Here is a 14,380-nt window from a genome sequence, read left to right on the forward strand (position 1 = left end):
CCCCCCCCCCCCCCAACCCCGCGCACTCATACCATACCTCTCATACTATTCTGATGCACCTCTTTTCCTTTTCAAGGAACTATTTCTTAAATCACGAAGGCGTACACCCCCATGTTCCACATTCTTCTGTCTTATTCGGCTTCTTGGATGAGTGATTAGCTTCAGCGACCATGCCGATTGCACCGATCATGGGTGTAAGTACAGAGTTTGTGTTTGGAAACTGCATCTTAAATATTTAAGTAGCCATGTAATCTAGTGTAGCTTTTTTTTCTTCTGTTGAATTATGTTTTGTTGTCACGTGCTAGATTATGTTTCTCTTTCGCTTATGTATTTGTATTCATGTTTTTTTCTTATAGTCTTTGCTTAGCTTGTTGCGGCACCCATGGTCAGCACCCAGATGGTGTGTTTCGTCCCTTGCTATTTATAGCTACATTTCTTTATGCGTTTCTTAACGTTAATGTATCTAGTCATTGTGTACGCCGTATCAGTACTACGGACTTAACCCTGATGGATTTATAAATAATTATAAAATTCAATTAATTTCCATGTATAATTTAGATCATATTCTCGCATGTCCAAGTATAGTTATTGTAATTGTAATTTCATGAGATCATATTGTTTAAGATTATTATTGCATCACTGTTTGATACGTGCTTATCATTACAGTTTTGATTTTAATGATTCAGTATTCTAGGAACTTTATTGAGATTGTCTTCAATTCATTTAATAAGATCCTGTTATTTGAGTTCTATCTGGTGGTTTACTACACCCGCGTCACATTTTTGCACGTCACGTATGAATTGTAACTATGATTTATGTTAGTGGAGACCTTCTCCCATGTAATTGTTCTGCTAAATATTTTGTTGGATAAATTTTTCTGTTGGATTCTCATATTTTCCTTGAAACAGGTAAGCACTTGTTTACTTACAAGTTTTTCCTACCAGAAAAGATTTTGAAAACAACCGTTGTTGTCGAGCAAAATCACTTTTATCCGTTGCCTAAATAAGACTAAAATATCCTGTCTTTACCATTTCAGGGGTAACATCTTAAACTATAACATTAAAAATATTAATATTTTTTTCAATTTAGATTAATAATGAAAAATTAATCATTTCCTGATGATGAAGTGTCATTTTATTACAAGCCTTAAAAAAATGCATTGAGTCTCATTAAGAGTGAAAAAAAAGGTAAAACATAAATAGGTAGTCAAATTACACTGTAAAATATTTCTAAGAGCAGAGAATTTTATTGTGTGATGTGAATTTATAAGTGTTGTTCTCTAAACAGATTGACCAACATCTTCATTAAATAATAAAATTATGATTAAGTTAATGAAAACTATGCTATAAATTATGAACTTTTTAAATAAAGCAAAAAAAAAAAAATTACATGTATATAAGGTTTTATAGACAAAACAAAATAGGGTTAGAATTTTTAAAGTGATACTAAATATACCTCTCTCTTTCTCTCTCTCTTTCTCTCTCTCTTTCTCTCTCTCTCTTTCTCTCTCTCTCTTTCTCTTTCTCTTTCTTTTTCTCTATCTTTCTTTCTCTCTCTCTCTTTCTCTCTCTTTCTTTCTCTCTCTCTTTCTCTCTCTCTTTCTCTCTCTCTATCTTTCTCTCTCTCTCTTTCTCTCTCTTTCTCTCTCTTTCTCTCTCTCTTTCTCTCTCCCTTTCTCTCTCTTTCTCTCTCTCTCACTTTCTCTCTCTCTCTTTCTCTTACTCTTTCTCTCTCTCTCTCTCTCTCTTTCTCTCTCTCTCTATTTCACCCCATTAGAAGTAATGTTTCAGAAAATGGTAAAAAAGCAGTGGCAACTTTATCAGCTTCAGATTTATGATTTTTTATTTTCACCCCTTTAGCAATCAATTTTTAAAAACATTAAAAAATGGAAACACCAAATATGATGAAAAGAAGTTGGTAGTCTTTGGATGTTTATTATAACAAAACAAATCTTCTCTCCACTTCACCTTTAACTGCAAAATTTTGAAAAATGTAAAATACACAGTTTGTAACTCTCTGTATTTTGTTCACAATTACAGTACACTCCCGATTATCCGCGAAATTAAGTGGCAGGGCCACCGCGGATAGTGAAAATCGCGGATAATCAACAAAAGAGCTGAAAATGGGAAACAAAAAAGGAAACATTAATTTCAAATTAAAAATCTAAAACTTTATGTACACTAAAAGTTATAATCAACAGTAAAAAATGTTAAATGATACTAAAATTTTAGTATTTTACTGAATTATTAACATACAATACATTTCAGTAATGTAAACATAAAAGTGCTCAACCATCTGACTAGAAACAAAGCGCGACAGAGACAAAAATAGCAACGCATGCCAGCCTACTGCGTGAGTTCCGAGAAGGCCTGTGGCATTTTACTGTATGCTGCACACAATACACTCGTCAGTAGAGTTCAAATTTGCGCACTTGTAATAAAATACAGGTTTACATATGTGCTGTATTTTTTTGTAGCATGCGCGGATAATAGGGAGTTTACTGTAGTTTATTACCTCTTGCTCTAGTTTATCAGGGTGTCTACAAGTCACTAAAGTCCCGAAAGTAACGAAAAAGTAACAAATTTTGATGCGAGGTCACAAAGTCACTAAAAAGTCACGGAATTCAATACAAGCTCACGAAAATTTTTCTATTGACGTATTTTCACGTGTATATATTGGACACTAAGTGACTGTGTAATTGACACAGCCGTATTTTTCTTTCTTTAGTATGTTTGGCCTGCTATAGAAGAACAAAGTGCTGAAATAAGATACCATGAAACGCAGTGGTGAAATTCAATGCTATGTCAAGCTGACTGTCGTGCTACGTTCGTTTTAATGTTTCGTTTTTTAGGACACATGCCGTATGAGTCTAGCATTGCCTGACGTATGAAAAGTCTCGTATTTGTACGAGGATTCAGAGGTTTTCAAACCATAGATGTTACAGTATACTAGTACGTACAACTTGTTACGATAACGATGCTTTCCGCCTCCGCGTCCATATAAGTATAGTAAATACACAATCTCTCATTAGCAGAGCTGCCAACCATTACGGATTTCCCGTAATTATTACGGATTTAACACCGAATTTCGGAACATCGCTGGTTTATTACGGAAACGAGACTTTGTGCTGCATGGTAATGGAGAAAATTCCGTTTCTGCTGTGCGTATTTCGTGAATGCAGTTTGAATACATCGCTTGGTTGCGCAAATAACGGAACTAGTAAGTGTGCGCATGTACTGTCGAAATAAGTGGATTAATTCTCGTGTTTTGAAATAATAAGGGGATGGTATTACGTCCGTTGTACGATACAACTAGTACATATTCTCAGACTTTTTGTTTGAAGGCTACTTACATCACGATAATTTTTTTACGGTACTTTGGCTAACATGTGTTGTTTTAATTTATTGCTTGAAAGCCATTTTTTTTCATCATAGTGTTTTTGTCGTGTATATAGACGTGAAAATTTTTTATGTTTTCGATAGTGTTGTGTTCTTCAGTGCCGGTTGCAAGGGCGCCCATACCCGGGGCTGTCAGGGAAGGAAAAAAAATATAGTGTATTCAGGTGTTTTACTTTAAAGAAAATAATTTAAATTCGGTATTATGTAGAAGTGGTTCAACACGAAGATATTATTGTATATCGTTTTTTACATGTCTACTTCATTTTTTATGTTAGTTCAAGCATTAGTTTCTGCTGCTGCGATATAAGGTGTTGTGTACAGGGAGAAAATGCGGGCAAGCTCAACGCCCGTGGCGAGTCATTCTCCTTCGAAATCCTGCCCAAGCTCACGCGATAACACAACGCAACAGATTTAGACCAGTCAGAGTTAGACAATGCGACAATTGACATGTGCTTGCAGACGGCGAAATGTTTTGCTACTTTTTTGTCATAATAATGTATATATTCACAAATAACATCTCAAAACAGAGACAGTTTTATGCATCTGGTCTAGATTTAGTTTAGTGTAGTCAGTCAGTATAAATAACTTATGTGTAAATAAATCAGTGAAAAGTGTTAAGATAAAAACCATTGTTATTATGTAGTGTTTCTTAGTTTTCCTCATTCGTCACATCCGCTCAGTATATTCACAATTTTTAAGGTAAGCTTACACCATTAAAGTTACTCAAATAAGAATTATTGTTCAGAAAAGTCTTCAACGTAAAATTTATGTTGGAATTTTGAATTTAGAGGAAAACCTTTTTTTCCCTTCAAAAGAGTTTAAAAGGATAAGGATTCCTCTACCTTCAGTAGACTCGGAAGCAATTCACACTGGAATCCCGATTTTACGTACGCTCACGGTCGCTTGGATTGCATTCGTAAAATCGTTATCTTCATAAAATTTTAAACACCCCACCCCCTGAAGATACATGTTATAATTTATTGAACGGAATATATATAATATTAAATATTAAAAACAATGACTGCCGTCTGCCCTCTGCCCTCCCCTGCGTTCCCCCTTTTTTTTTTTTTTTTTTTTTTTTTTTTAAACATTCCATAACTTGCCTCATTGCACGAGTGATATAAAGTGATCTCACAGCGACTAACCACAGTTGCACCACACATTGCATCATGTTAACTTTTGTGTGGTGACAGATACATCAATACTCACCTGCTAGAAAATTTTCAAAAGCAGAGAGAAAGCAATGACGAATTCAAGACCATTTTCGAGGCAGTAAAATAAGATTTTAATGAGCTTGACATAGATTTAAAAATCCCAATATTGGCTGGAAGGCAGACCCACAGATGTAACGTGAATGTCCATTGCTCATCACCTGAAGACTATTTCAAAGTTGCAATTTACAATCCGTACATGGATTCTATAATTATGTCACTTACTACAAGATTTGAAAGAGATAAAGGCATACCTTTCAAAGGTGGAATTCTTCACCCACATTTGATGAAAAAGGAGACGAAAGAAGATTTCATGAGAGACATAAAAAGTTTGCAAAAGTTTTATCAAATCGACAACTTGGAAGCAGAAGCCAGATTATAGTCTGATGTCTGGACGAATAAGGAATGTTTGGAAAAAACAAAGCTCCATGATATACTTTCAGAAACAATGTTTTGGCCAGCAGGAAGGAGACTTCTTATATTCTACCAAACCATACCCCCCACAACTTGCACAATAGAGTGTTCTTTCAGCACACTGCGTAAAGTGACGACGTGGCTGAGAAGTACTACTGGCGAGGACCGTCTGTCCAGCTTGTGCCTTCTAAGTGTCCACAGGAAAAGAGTGAAAAACCCTGGTTTCGAGGACAAAGTGCTTGACTTTTTCGGCAAGAAGAAAAGAAATTTATAGTTTGCTTTTTCAGATAAATATTATAGTCAAATCCGTAATCAAACTTATGCATAATAATTTATCTTAAAATTTGCTTTTTATGTCAATACCAGTAAAAATCGTGTGATGTGTGCATTTTTAATTTGTTTTCTGTATTAAATTATGAAGGTAGAGAAGCATAACATACTGAAAACTAAATTCTTATACTTTATTCCTACTTAACAATTCTGTTAACTTAAATTAGGTTCATCCTCTATGATTGTGTTTAGACACTGATATGAATTCCTCTTTTTTTATCTTTGCTTGTTTCATAAAATGTTCATATTTTATAAATAACCCATTGAAATTCATGTGTTAAACAATAAATTTAATTATTATAAGAAGATGAACTTTTAAGAAAGTTAATGATTGGCTAGCATATCCAGGGAATAGCGATAGCTAGGACATTCAGCTTATGTTTGTGTTTTGACATCTGAAAGTCGTTTAAATAGCAAAGGAAAAGTACATTCTTTAGAACGAAGGAGTATTCGTTCTACCACGGTTTTGTAGAGACATCGTTATTACCTCTGATTATTCACGAGATATCAATTTTGCATGATTTTATTATAGTTTCGACTGACATTCAAGTTTTTACTAATAAAGCAATGTGGCAGAAGTAGTATTAATGAATTAGATTATTGTGACATCAAATTTGAATCATCGTAGGAGATAAACTGCAACCACGATAGGGTTTATTCACGATCTATTGCTTGCTTTGAAACGAACTATCAAATTTTCATGACGGAAACGAACGAAACCAGTCAACTAAGTTCACAGCCTGCAAGACTGATTACTGACGCTTTTCAACGTGCTGTAATGCCAGCGATCAACATTTTTGACTGAAGAGAATCGAGCTGAGAAGAAGAATTTCTGCAAGTTCATATCAAAACCGCTCCAGCCGGAAGGAAGGAAGGCCGGCCAACGATTGACCGGCAGTGGTGATATAGAAGCAGTTGAGGGCGCCGTGTTTCACACAGAACTTCGAAGTCGACCATTGGTGCGTACCGAACAAGACCTTTCCCACTGCGAGGAAGGATGCAGCGGCAGTGAGCAGCCATAGTTCCCGGAACACGCACAGCTCTGTTGCAGAGTCAGAGGTCATCTGTGTCATCATACTTTCGCATGTACTGACGGTGGTTGGTTGTCGTCGTATTGAATAGCATTTGAACAATTTTCGAGAGTCCCTTGAACTATCGATTATCAAGTACCTAAATAATTTTCTTTTCATATAATCTGAGATCTCACTAATTTTCCAGAAATTCATCTTCAATTGAATTTTATTGTGAATATTTTTTGGCATGAAGTAAATTTTAATTTGTTCTAACTATAATGTTGATTTTGTGTCTGATCAGATGGAATTAAAAGTTGCTGTTTGATTAATAACTTAACTTTGCAATTTACTTTTGAGAATTTACCTTGTCCCTTAAGTGTAGTTGATATCCAGTGGTCCAATTTGCTGATACCATTGAGCAAAAATAGCCGTAAGCACTGTTTAAAGGCACTCATTGATAACATGATTTGAGCTGATAACATTAAATTGAGTTTGAAGTTACATAATTTGAAACAATTACTTTTGATAGTAACTTACATATATCTTATTTGAATATTGTAAACAGATTTCACATTTGTAATTTGAAGCTTTACTATCACTAAATAAACTTATAGTCCTCGACTACTGAATCCATCTGTGCTAATTCTAAATGATAAGCAATTATGATTCATATCGAAACATACTAATATTCATTTAACTGTGAACGAGGGAATATTTTGTGTGATACAATATCGCCGTGGTAAAGATAAACAACAGTTGAAAATGAAAAAAAAATAGTTTGAAACAATTTTTGACTATAATTATAAGCGTAGTTCAGGTGTTACATTTAAAAACAACTATTTTATAACTGTGATAACATATTTAAATCGTTTCTCTCCCTAAGTTAAATCTTTTGACCAACACGTTTTAAACTTTATAATTATTTTAATTTAATTTTTAGGCGACATTTATTTAGGGGTAAAGAGAGCAATGAGTTGAAGGACTGTATTCTTGATATTCGTGTACCCGAGACAATGCAAAAATAGAATGTGCCGGAAATTAGGAATTTCGACACGTTTTTTTTCTAATTTTATTATAATTTTAAATTATTTTTGGAAATTTTATTTTTCTCTATAATTTGGTTACTAAAGGGCGATTTACACTTTGTTAGTCTGGGGTACTCCCCTAAGTTAAACTTTGTGCCAGTAGTCTGAAGCACCTTTCCCAGAGACGTATCTGATATTTTGCAGATCTAATACTTTGCTGGCAGCCAGCTTAAAATTTACCTCGCTTACAGGCACGTCCCAGTCCTGTAACGTTACTTCACTTCATGACTAAAACCGCCTACAGCAGCTCTGGACAAGCTGTTACCATTTCTCAGAGACGAGCTGACCATAGCCTTTACTGTCACGAATACGTATTAGGTTCACTCCCCTGGAAGCACGTCACGGACGCTTGTTCCCAGCGTCGTTGCGTTTTCCCCCCCTCTTGAGTTCTAAGAATTCGCCTAATACCAATGACCGGTCATACACTCCAGCAGGCAGCGACCGTCTCCAAGGACGCCTCGCAAAAAAAATGTGTGTGCCAAGATGGACCGCACACGATACCTAGCGGCAAACTCGCTAACCGCCCAGCCAACTTACCCTGTAGGCCGCCAGAGTGTAGCACTAGACTGCGCCCTTTAACCCTTGGTTTAAGCAGACGCCTTGGGCGAGTCGATTCTTTTTATTTCAGACACCTCTCAACAGGTAGCGCTAAAGTTGGCCAGTGTTACCAACTTCGAGACTTCAGTCAGAGTTTTTTTATGACGCCCTCTCGGGGAACTTCGGGACCTTTCGGTCCAGACTCCCAGTCCCCTCCCCCCCAAAATGATTCAAGATTTACTTTTAATTACGAGACGCGGTTATCCGCGGGACACTTCGCGTCGCGACTGCAGACAGACCGTTTGCGAAAATCGGCGAGTCGACGATACACTGCAAGACTTCCATCCGGCCGCAACCGACTATGTAGTCGCTTATGTAAGGGATGTTATCCCTGTAACTTTTTAAAGTAGTTTCGTCCGTCTGCGTAGTACATGTGTAATAGTTATTTTTCTTTTAAATTTCTTTTTTTTTGAAATGATGAAAACGACCGCGCCCAGTCGCGTATTCGCGGGATCCAGTTCCTGGCGGGCAACGCATCTGTAAACAGAAGCCAACTCCCCTGTCTGACAGGGTCCGAGAGCCGGACGCCAAATTGGCATTTTTTCATCTCCCTTCCACAACAGGACACAAGCGCCCTGTCATCATTTTCCCGATGGATCTCCGGAAAACGGAGCCCCGACCTCCGGTGCTTCTGTATCTTTTGACCCTTTTCTGAACTTTATTTAAATTACGTCGTCAGACGCAGTTAATTAAATAAACATAATTTCTGGACTTTAAGTATATAACCTGGGATTGTTTAAACATATTTGTATTTTTTTTTTTATTGGATTATGTATTTTTAGTAAATGAAACTTTTGATAATTCCATGTACGGCCGGCCAATAATTTTCTCTTTCTTTCTGAATATACCTGAGAGCTGCTTAAGAATGTAATTAATATTGTACGTTAATATTTTCTTGTATCTGTTATAAGTTTCCTCAGTATGGAGTAATTATATTTCAGACGGAATCACACCTTGTTTTTTTTGTTCATTTATAATAAACTGGTGAAACCTAAAGATCCACCCAGCAAGGCAAAGATGGTGATCAGACCGTGGTTTGCTGCTACAAAAATAATAGCAGTTAGCATGGTTTGAACCTTGCTACAAAAATGGTAGCAGAGCTGGGGTTTATAGTTTATTAGTGTGATTTCGTCTCTAAACAATCCCAGTAAAAATAACATAAAGTAAATTAAATTTTTTAATCTTTGATTTTTTTATATAAATATTTGAGCGAGAATCTTTATATTTTTTAGCGCGAATATAAGTAACTTTAATTTTAATTCCTTACAAGCAATATTAATCTAACTTTCACGCAAGACGTCTCCCAGCGCTCCCAGCTGTCCCTCCCGCGGCGCGTCCTCAGACGTGACATACACAAGGTCACAGACACCCCTCCCCCCTTTCACCCCGCCTGACGGCCGGTGCATTCTTATCATAGGTACGTGCCTCCGCGCTCGTGCGGACTCTCCCCCCTCCTCCAGCAAGTCCCAGAGGTCGCTTACCTATGCGGGACACAGACAGACGTACCAACTTATACATCTGCCGGTCGTAATAATAATAAACAGAGCACGTTGTGTGTTCGACCAGTATTTTGTTTACTAATAGGGCCCCCCAATAAATAAATTACTTTAATGTCCTTTCGGACTGTCGTGTTTGTTTGTATTTTTGTCTCTCTGCGCTTGTGCGCGCGAGGCCATGTTATCTCGTCACCTCATGACAGGGCCGCCAACCGCGCGGAATCCCCTCTCTTCTTCTGTGTGCTCCTCCCACGTGCCACGTATTTTGTAAACAAACCACCCATGCTTTGTATGTCCTAGTAATATTATTTTTATGTCACCAAGACAGGCACTTTAAATAATCTATACTGCTTTAAATTTAGCAGCAAGGTATTTTCTTAGTCTAGGGGAACTTAAAATATAACATAATAATTTTATATATATAACTTATAATAATACTAACTATACAAATAATATGATAATATAATTTTTGTTTTGTTTTAGCTAATGTTAAGAAACTGCCATTGTTTACGATTTCTAAGTATCTTAAAATCAACGATTAATTTTTTTAAAATAATACATAAAATAAATCACAAAAAGGGTCCATTCATTACGTAATATAAGATAAGAATATACTCTTAAGTAATATACACAACTAGTACTCTAATCCAATTGCGTCGTTCATAAGCTACGTGAATATACTTCGACATATCATTTCATTGTGTTACCATATCTATCCATGTGTCTAGCTTTTAATTAAATGATTTTCGTGATCACCCAACGAGAGGTGCAGTCACTACCTTCAACTAAAGGTTTATTAGATTATATTTGTCAGTGTGTCGGTCGAATTTTCCCCACACGTTTTTTTTATGCTAGCACTGCGATGATGATTTTTTGTTAAGATAGAGTACTACTTATTTACGTCGACGTATAGGTGAACAACTAAGAGATAAAGTTTAAACTATTAAAGTAAGTGAGTGGTAAATTTTGTAATTACGATTTTTATAGTAAACCATTTATTTCTTAATTTTTTTTTAACATTAAGTATTTTTTTATTGTCAGGTGATGTACAGCTACGTACAGAAAACTGAGCACTGCAGCTCGTACATCTTTGTTTACTAAAGAATTTTTAAGTTAACATTTTTTTTTATTGCACTCTCTCCAAAGTTAGTAGTTTATTTTGCATCACTATGAGGATATGATTTTTCATTGTTTTGCAATTGTGACTTCCAAGGTGGCATCAAGGTTTTATTTTTGTGATTTCCTAAAAGTCGAGCAAGGTCAAGCTAGCCACCGAGCAGCGCTAAAGTAAGGGCCCTCTCTGCCAACGAGTCACGACCCGGTCCTCTAGGTGAAACATCCTATGACCACCAAGTGTCACTGGGTTAGATCCCCAGCACTCACCCTTTGGACGACCTATGTTCAAACCCTCTCTCAGGCAGTGTGAACTTTCATGCCCGCCATGGAAGATCCGACGGCGAAAATTAAAATTAATTATAAGTTAGTTATATTTTTTTTAGGACTATAATAATATCAGGTGTTACAGTTTTGTATATATTTTTTTATTAATTAAATTTCAGTGCACATGAAAACTTTTAAAGGTCAAATATTATTTTTACATTATCCATCATTCATCCGAAATTCGTTGATCTTTCGGGTTTCGAACCCGAACTAACTCAGGGGTGGAATTCCCTCTTAGGTGTTTGTGCTCCAGTCTGTTGGTCTGATCAATCTTCAGTCTGAGCATGGGGCCTATGTGAGTTAATAAATGTAGGTAACTGGGACTGAGGTTCTGTTTCGCCTTCGGGCAAGCAGCAAATTTTTACCGTCTTCTCCATCGCCTGACTGTGCAGGGCTGAGTCCCAATGCCTTCGGCTTCTTATGGAAAGACTATTGTACAGGGGTTTTCATTCCCATTTAGTTTGTAAGTTACAGAGCTATCACGCTCATATACAGGGATACCATACCCATTTACAGGGGTTACAATCCCCCTTCGTCACTGAGCGCTCAAGGACGCTTATCCCTTGTTTCGGCCTCCCTCACAGCGCCCATTTTGTGTTCCTACACGATATCCAATATCTGAGATCAATGGGATGAATTCATTTCATTAATATAGCAATTACATAAATGGATGTAAGCATACAGGTACATTAAAATTAAGCTTTTAATTAAATCTTTTTTTATTTATTATATGATTTTAAGGATGTATTTTAAAATAATTAAAACCGAGTTTTAAAAGGGACCCATTTAATTATAAACGTTGTTTTAGACCTATAAGGTATTACAGTCAACGGTCATGGAATTAATTCTGCGTTTATTGTAAGTAGTTTATCTAAGTCGATTCTGGTACAGGGTAAGTATGACAGATTTCAATCATTTTATGTTCAGTGTTGGTTGCTTACCCTGGCTCCGCCTTTCAGTGGGGGAGTATGTGCTGGAAATTAGAAATTTCGACACGTTTTTTTCTAATTTTATTATAATTTTAAATTATTTTTGGAAATTTTATTTTTCTCTATAATTTGGTTACTAAAGGGCGATTTACACTTTGTTAGTCTGGGGTACTCCCCTAAGTTAAACTTTGTGCCAGTAGTCTGAAGCACCTTTCCCAGAGACGTATCTGATATTTTGCAGATCTAATACTTTGCTGGCAGCCAGCTTAAAATTTACCTCGCTTACAGGCACGTCCCAGTCCTGTAACGTTACTTCACTTCATGACTAAAACCGCCTACAGCAGCTCTGGACAAGCTGTTACCATTTCTCAGAGACGAGCTGACCATAGCCTTTACTGTCACGAATACGTATTAGGTTCACTCCCCTGGAAGCACGTCACGGACGCTTGTTCCCAGCGTCGTTGCGTTTTCCCCCCTCTTGAGTTCTAAGAATTCGCCTAATACCAATGACCGGTCATACACTCCAGCAGGCAGCGACCGTCTCCAAGGACGCCTCGCAAAAAAAAAATGTGTGTGCCAAGATGGACCGCACACGATACCTAGCGGCAAACTCGCTAACCGCCCAGCCAACTTACCCTGTAGGCCGCCAGAGTGTAGCACTAGACTGCGCCCTTTAACCCTTGGTTTAAGCAGACGCCTTGGGCGAGTCGATTCTTTTTATTTCAGACACCTCTCAACAGGTAGCGCTAAAGTCGGCCAGTGTTACCAACTTCGAGACTTCAGTCAGTTTTTTTTTATGACGCCCTCTCGGGGAACTTCGGGACCTTTCGGTCCGGACTCCCAGTCCCCTCCCCCCCAAAATGATTCAAGATTTACTTTTAATTACGAGACGCGGTTCTCCGCAGGACACTTCGCATCGCGACTGCAGACGGACCGTTTGCGAAAATCGGCGAGTCGACGATACACTGCAAGACTTCCATCCGGCCGCAACCGACTATGTAGTCGCTTATGTAAGGGATGTTATCCCTGTAACTTTTTAAAGTAGTTTCGTCCGTCTGCGTAGTACATGTGTAATAGTTATTTTTCTTTTAAATTTCTTTTTTTTTGAAATGATGAAAACGACCGCGCCCAGCCGCGTATTCGCGGGATCCAGTTCCTGGCGGGCGACGCATTTGTAAACAGAAGCCAACTCCCCTGTCTGACAGGGTCCGAGAGCCGGACGCCGAATTGGCATTTTTTCATCTCCCTTCCACAACAGGACACAAGCGCCCTGTCATAATTTTCCCGATGGATCTCCGGAAAACGGAGCCCCGACCTCCGGTGCTTCTGTATCTTTTGACCCTTTTCTGAACTTTATTTAAATTACGTCGTCAGACGCAGTTAATTAAATAAACATAATTTCTGGACTTTAAGTATATAACCTGGGATCGTTTAAACATACAGTAGAGCATCCTGTATCCGTAATTCTACTTACCGGAATTTCTACTATCCGGATGTTTTCCGAGAGTTAAAAAAAAATTACAAAATTTAAAAAAATATGTATATATTTTTAAATGAATTATAATATATATTAATATATATTATTCCCGCGGAAGTAAATACCGATTGTTTGCGCAGTTCACGCCCCGTCTAGTCAGTCAGGGTGCACTTGATTTTATAAACACTCAGCGAGTTATGATGGATGCCAAGGCTTCCGGTCTCGCGACTGCAGTGCACTGGCGTCGAGCGCATATCAGGAATTGGCAACAGCGGCCTCGCCTACACGTGAGCGCGCCGTGATAACGTGTTGTAGGGGAGGGGGAGTGGTGTATTGTGTGCGTTCAATGTCAGTCTTGCTTGTGGTGCGCAATCGCTAGTATGTACGTTCCTGCAGACACGTGATGTTTTCAAAACATAAACTTCCTAGTGATGAGGAAAAGAGTAGTAAACGAAGGAAAAAAAGTTCTTACCATTAAAGAAAAGGTTGAGATTCTCAAGAAACTAGATGCTGGGACTTCTGTTAAAAATCTCAGCCAATCGTATGATGTCGGCATTTCGACGATTTACGACATAAAGAAACAAAGGAATGAACTGTGTAAATTTTATTCGGACAGTGATACGAAGAGAGAAATTGAAAACAGAAAAACAATGCAGGATAGTAAATGTAGCAACCTTGATAATGCTCTTTATCAATGGTTTCGTTTGCGGCGAAGTGAAGGTGTTAGCATTTCTGGACAGATGCTGATAGAACAGGCAAAAATGTTTCATGCCGAACTGAATCTAACATACGATTGTGACTATTCGTTAGGGTGGCTTCATAAATTCAAAAAACGCCATGGAATTTCTTTTTTCAAAGTTAGCGGTGAAAAGCTTTCTGCAGATACAGCGGCAGCGGAAAAGTTTGTTGTTGAGTTCGCAGAATATGTGTTGGACAACAACTTAACAGCAGACCAAGTTTACAATGCGGACGAGACTGCTTTGTACTGGC

General features: G+C 37.6%; 1 protein-coding gene across 5 annotated transcripts in view; it reads left to right on the forward strand.

The window, feature by feature from the left end:
* Nucleotides 1-14,380, forward strand: part of LOC134529681 (synaptic vesicle 2-related protein) — a 77,723-nt gene that overhangs the window by 52,603 nt on the left and 10,740 nt on the right. The gene's annotated exons all lie outside the window — the stretch shown is intronic.

The sequence above is a fragment of the Bacillus rossius genome, chromosome 2 (genome assembly GCF_032445375.1).
Source record: "Bacillus rossius redtenbacheri isolate Brsri chromosome 2, Brsri_v3, whole genome shotgun sequence".
Classification (NCBI taxonomy): Eukaryota; Metazoa; Arthropoda; class Insecta; order Phasmatodea; family Bacillidae; genus Bacillus; species Bacillus rossius.